Source organism: Medicago truncatula, chromosome 8 (assembly GCF_003473485.1).
Source record: "Medicago truncatula cultivar Jemalong A17 chromosome 8, MtrunA17r5.0-ANR, whole genome shotgun sequence".
NCBI classification, from domain to species: domain Eukaryota; kingdom Viridiplantae; phylum Streptophyta; class Magnoliopsida; order Fabales; family Fabaceae; genus Medicago; species Medicago truncatula.
The window spans coordinates 5,580,001-5,587,390 of NC_053049.1; positions in this window are offsets into that span (position 1 = coordinate 5,580,001).

The following is a 7,390-nucleotide window of genomic DNA, read 5'->3' on the forward strand; positions in this document are numbered from 1 at the left end:
AAAATAAATACTTTCAAATTAGGGTTCCTAAAATCGTGTCACGAAATAGCCATCGTGACGCGTTTTAACCAATATCGAATGAACCTCATCCTATGCTCCAAATCGTGACACGTTTTTAACAATCGTGACACGATTTTGCTTTCTTCAAAATCTTCTATTTTTCTTGCTTTCTTTGCTGTTTAGACTTGCTTGTGAACTCAACATATCATGAAAAAAAACTCTAAAAATAGTGAATGACTGACTGTCATCAGTAGCGATGTGATACCTGAATAAGTTACGTCTGGTTGTTACTTGGTGGTTAACTTGTAATGTTTTGTAACTGTCTGAAGATCAGATTGGCAAGTTATATATGTCATAGCTTGGTGCTTGAAAAAGCGTAATAGAAAATGAGAGAGCACAGGCTCAAAAACTATATGAAAGTCTTGAACCTATGTAATTCTTTGATCGTTGAATAGAAAGCTACATCAATTGCTCTGAAATCTGAACCTCAATAATCCATGTGTTCTTATCCTCTTCTCCTTCATCTTGTGAAGTCTATTTTTTTATCTGTTGCGAATTCGATGAGAAAACACACCAATAACAAACTTGATGTGTGGAGCAAGTGATAATTAGGCAACCAAAATCAAAGTGTATGGAACAATTATAAACATATGTCAAAAGTAGAAAACAACAGCGAGAGAAAAGGAAGAGAGAACACAAAAGAATTTGTTGACCCAGTTCGGTCCAAATTGACCTCGTCTGGGGGAGAGAGCAGCCATCCGTTTCACTATATGATGAGTAACGTTACAAAAGAGATATCAATAGGTAACAAGAATAAGTTTCCTGCCTAATTCTACCCAAAGCCCCAATTGTAACACCCCGTTTCCCAAAATCAATTTAATTATAATTATGAAATCAGAGTTCCACATTAAACGGCATGTCACACTACAAAATATAAACTCTTAAATAGATTAAAACTATTTAACAACATCCTTCATTAAACTGCAGCGGAAAATTCTTTAAATTAAACTCCACTATCCAAAATAATCTTGGCATTAAGCCTCAACATGAAAATTCAACATAAAACATGGACTACATTAATTTGTTCCAAAATTTGATACATAGGTAGAAACTTAAACTATAAATCCCAACCCACGCATCAGAGTCCTAGACACATTGAGCCACCACCAACTACTCAGGATCACCTGCAAGTTACCCATAGGAAGGGCAACATTTTCAAGCAGAAGGGGTGAGATTCACAACAAAATATAGATAAAGAATATATCAATTGAATCTAACACCCTATCATAAATCATCAACATTATTATTTACATAACATCATTTTCGCATATTATTAATAATATTAATTCATACACCTCTCAACAATATATGCAACTTATCACCACTCCACTAAGACTCCTCTAAACTCCCATGCATGTGGTACCATAAATCAGGGCCGTGACCCACACCGCTGTCGAATGGTTAAAGCATTCTCAACAGGACATAAGTCCTCACCACTACACCACTTTGAGTAACTAGTACTCCACCACTTTGAACGACTAAGCATTCCAGAGCCGAAGCTCTCCCACTGTTATGTTAATGCAACTAATCCCCATAGAGTATATCTACATACCAACCAACCTAGACATATACATATATATGATTCACTAACCAACTTACACCTTTAAGGGAATTTTAATTAAATACAACATTCATTCAGTCAGCATCCATTCATCAAAACCAACCAAAACATCCAGGGAAATATATATCAGCATACAAGCCATGCAATAATTCAACCAAATACACAATCCAAACAACAACAGAAATTAACCAACCAAATACTGGGCAGCTCGCCTCGCGAGCTCATCTACTCGCTATGGCGAGCTCAGAAAAACAGGTACTCGCCATGGCGAGTTGGAGGCGAACTCGAGGCGAACAGAAATATGGTGCTCTCGGGAAAAATGACATTTTTCTCACTCAAACCTCAATTCTAAGCTCCCTAATCATCTTTTACACTTAAAACTTGCTCTAGTCCTCTTAAGAATCATCTAGGTACACGAAACTACCCAAAATACGGCTTATAACAACTTTTTCAAAATCCAGATTTTCACAAGGTTACTCGCCATGGCGAGCTGTATCACTCGTGAGGCGAGCGATGAAGTTGTTCACTCGCTATGGCGAGCAATGGCTACTCGCGAGGCGAGCGATGAACTTCAGTACGGGCAGAATGCAGGTTTTCCCCAAAAATCCCATTTTTCCTCAATTCACTCCCCAAATTAGTTTACAGATATGCAATGAAAGGTTTTATGCACCCAGAACCCATTTCTACCCTCAATTCTATGATTTCTACACTCAAAACTCCTTAATCAACAAAAACCCAATTTCTCCCAAATCCTCACATAAACCTGTTAGAACACAATCAACATTCAGAATCTATATAATTGCGGTAAACCTCACCCTTACCTTAGAATTGCAGAAAAAATACAGCAGCAAATGATTCCTAAGCTTCTCTCCCTTGCACTAGCTTTTCTCCCAAAACCAGACTGTTTTCACGTAAAAACTGTTTTCTCTATTTTTCTTTCCTTTTCTCCACTCCCAAAATGTAACCTCCCACTCCCTAATTAGCAATTAACTCCCTACTAATTATGTTAATTATTTCATAACCCCCAAAATAATAATTAATCCTATTCTTATATTATTTTAATTATTTAATAAAATAATCATATAAAAATAAATATACACTACATAAATCACCAAAAATCACATAAATGACACCACACAATTAAAAATAATTAAATAAAAATTAGAGTGTTACAACTCTCCCCAAATTACTGAATTTCGTCCTCGAAATCTTATCTCAAACAAACAACTCAGGATAAGAGTCCCTCATCTTACTTTCCAGCTCCCAAGTCAAACTTTCACCAGTTGCTCCACCCCAAACGACTCTCACCAAGGGTATTTCCTTGCCCCTCAATGCCTTTACTTTCCGATCATCGATCCTCAACGGCAAAGTCTCAACTGTGAGATTGTCCCGAACCTGCACATCATCTCTCGGAATAACATGTGAAGGATCTGCTACATACTTCCGCAGTTGTGACACGTGAAACACATCATGCAAGTTCGATAGATGTGGTGGCAAGCCAACTCTATATGCCACCGTTCCGATTCTCTCTGAAATCTGATACGAACCAATGAACTTCGGAGTCAACTTTCTCGATTTCAAAGCACGTCCTACACCCGTCATCGGAGTCACTCTTAGAAATACATGATCACCCTCTTGAAACTCAAGGGCCTTTCTCCGCTTGTCATGGTAACTCTTCTGTCGACTCTGTGACGCTTTCATCTTCTCTCTGATCATCTTGACTTTTTCTGTAGTCTCCTGAACCAAATCCGGTCCCAACACAACACTTTCTCCTGACTCAAACCAACACAACGGAGTCCTGCACCTTTGACCATACAAAGCTTCAAATGGTGCCATTCCTATACTCGAATGATAACTGTTGTTGTAGGTGAACTCTATCAATGGTAGGTGACTATCCCAAGCTCCACCCTGTTCAAGCACACACACTCTCAACAAGTCCTCCAATGATTGGATCGTCCTCTCCGACTGACCATCTGTCTGAGGATGATAAGCCGAACTCAGCCTCAACTTCGACCCCAAAGCGTCCTGTAAACTCTTCCAGAACCTAGAAGTGAACCTCGGATCCCTATCCGACACAATACTCGAAGGAACTCCATGTAGCTTCACAACACTATGTATATAAATCTCAGCCAACTGAGCTACCGGATAACTAATGTTGATAGGAATAAAATGTGCCGACTTCGTCAACCTATCAACCACAACCCAAATCGAATCATGTCCCCTCGGAGTGTTTGGTAAACTCGTCACAAAATCCATAGAAATGCTATCCCATTTCCACTCCGGTACATCCAATGGTGTCAACAATCCTGCAGGTTTCTGGTGTTCAACCTTAGACTTCTGACAAGTTAAACATGCATACACAAAATGAGCAACATCTCGCTTCAACCCAGACCACCAAAACAGCTTTTTCAAATCATGATACATCTTCGTAGCTCCCGGATGAATGCTTAAGCTACTCTTATGACTTTCCTCTAGGATTAACTTTTTCATTTCTTCATTATCAGGAATACAAATTCTACCTCTGAATCTCAACACACCCTGTTCATCAACCTTGAAGTCACTATCTTCAACGCCATTACCAGCAACCATCAGATCAACTAACTTGACATCCACTTGCTGTGCCTCTCGGATACTACTCAGAAAATCACTGTTAATCTTTAGCATCCCCAACTGTACACTTTGAGGCGACAACTCACAAACCAAACTCATGTCTCTAAACTGTTCCAATAAATCAAATTCCTTCATCATCATAGCAGACATATGGAGTGTCTTCCTACTCAATGCATCAGCGACTACATTAGTTTTTCCCGGATGGTAATTCAACCCAAAATCATAATCTTTTAACAGCTCAAGCCATCTCCTCTGCCTCATATTCAATTCCTTCTGGTCAAACAAATATTTCAAGCTCTTGTGGTCACTGAACACTTCAAATCTGGAACCATACAAGTAGTGTCTCCAAATTTTCAAAACAAAAACCACCGCAGCTAACTCCAAATCATGAGTGGGATAATTCTTTTCGTGCACCCTCAGTTGCCTAGAAGCATATGCTACCACCTTGCCATCTTGCATCAAAACACCTCCTAAACCCAGCTTAGACGCATCACAGTAAACAACGAATGGCTCTTCCGGCTTAGGTAAGATCAAAATGGGAGCAGTTGTCAATCTTTTCTTTAATTCATTGAAACTACTCTCACACCGAGCATCCCACACAAAGGACTTACCCTTACAGGTTAACTGAGTCAACGGCAATGCTAACTTTGAAAATCCTTCTATAAATCTGCGGTAATAACCAGCCAAACCCAAGAAGCTTCTGATTTCAGTCACCGACTTCGGAGTCTCCCATTGTGATACTGCATCTACTTTTGATGGATCAACCGCTATACCATCACCAGAAATAATATGACCAAGGAAACTCACTTCACTTAGCCAAAACTCACATTTCGACAGTTTGGCATACAACTTCCTTTCTTTCAAAACTTGTAACACAATTCTCAGATGTTCTGCATGCTCTTCTTCAGACTTCGAATAAATCAGAATGTCATCAATAAATACCACCACGAATTTATCCAGAAAAGCATGAAAAATTCGATTCATATACTCCATGAACACACCGGGCGCGTTAGTAACACCGAAAGGCATCACTTTGTATTCGTAATGACCGTATCGTGTCCTAAAGGCCGTCTTCTGCATATCTTCATCTTTCACCTTAATTTGATGGTAACCTGACCTCAAGTCAATCTTACTGAACACCTTTGCACCCACTAGCTGGTCCATCAAGTCATCAATCCTCGGAAGCGGATATCTATTCTTAATTGTAACTTTGTTCAATTGACGATAGTCAATGCACAACCTCATACTACCATCCTTTTTCTTCACCAACAACACAGGTGCTCCCCACGGCGAAACACTGGGTCTTACAAACTTCTTATCAAGTAAATCTTCCAACTGTTTCTTCAATTCAGCTAACTCAGAAGCTGACATACGGTACGGTGCCATCGACACCGGCATTGTTCCAGGAACAAGGTCAATTGAAAACTCCACCTCCCTCTCTGGCGGCACATCAGGAATCTCATCAGGGAACACCTCCGGAAACTCATTCACCACTGCTAGCTTGTCAATCACAGCTTGATTTTCTAACGACAGATATGCCATTAGAGAAAACATCAGAATTCCATCACGTTCTAACTGCTTCATCTGCTTTGTAGATAAAATTTCAACTCCACTCTCTTCTTCAGCAGAAGAAAAATGCACAGTCTTGTTAAAGCAATTGATATGAACTCGGTTATACTCTAACCAATTCATCCCAAAAATAACATCCATCCCCGTCAACGGTAAACACACTAAGTCTACTTCAAAATCTCTACCAAACATAGAAATTGGACACCTCAAGCAAACCAGAGAAGTAGTCACTGAACCCTTAGCTGGAGTTTCAACAACCATTTCTCCTTTCATATCAGACACAATCAAACCCAACCTATATGCACTTTCTAAAGCAATGAAACAATGAGTAGCACCAGTGTCTATAATAGCAATTAAAGGAGTACTATTAAAGAAACAAGTACCTCTGATGAGACGGTCCTCATTAGCAGTCTGTGTACCAGTCAAAGCAAAAACTTTTCCACCAACTCTAACCTTCTTCGGCTGTGTGCACTGAGTACTGATGTGGCCCTCTTCATTACAATTATAGCATACAACATCACCGCGCTTGCAATCGGCTAGCATGTGACCCTTCTGTCCACATCTGAAACACTTCTTCTCATCCTTGGTACAAACGTTACTCTTGTGACCTTTCTCGCCACACTTAAAGCACACTATCTCAGCAGGAGCATCCCTCTTACTCGGCCTCCTCTCATCATTAAGTCTCTGCTTACCCTTATCAGTCGGGGCACTATACGGTTTAGGACGATTCTGATGTCCCTTACCTCTTCGCTCACTCATCACTTTATAATGAGCTTTGGTGTCCTCCTCGTAGATTCTACAGCGACTCACCAAATCAGAGAAAATTCTAATCTGCTGGTAACCTATGGCTCTCTTGATGTCAGCTCTCAAGCCATTCTCAAACTTTATGCACTTGGAGAATTCAGCTGTCTCCGGAGCATAATGGGGATAGAACTTTGCAAGCTCCATAAATTTTGCAGCATACCCAACAACAGACATATCACCCTGCTTCAATTCCAGGAACTCAATCTCCTTCCTACCTCGGACATCTTCCGGGAAGTATCTATTCAGAAATTCTCTTCTGAACACTGCCCAGGTCACCACAGCTCCATTCTGTTCCAACACTGGTAGCAAACTTACCCACCAGTCATCTGCCTCCTCAGCCAACATGTGCGTCCCGAACCGCACCTTTTGCACTTCAGAGCACTGCATGACTCTGAAAATCCTTTCCACTTCCTTCAACCATGACTGGGCACCATCTGGATCATACCTTCCTTTGAATGCTGGGGGATGATTTCTCAAAAAGGTCTCCAGCATCCTCACTTCTCCATTACCAGCTTGCGGTTGCTGTTGAACAGCTTGAGCTACGGCCTCAAGTGCAGCAGCAATAGCAGCGTCGTTTCTACCAGCCATCTTAAGATTCTACATAATGAACAACAGTTCAGAACAACAACAACAACAACACAACAATATTAGAGTTGACACTCTATCCTAGGTGGCTCAACACGACTCTACTACTTGGCCGGACGGACCAACCTGCTCTGATACCAATTGTAACACCCCGTTTCCCAAAATCAATTTAATTATAATTATGAAATCAGAGTTCCACAT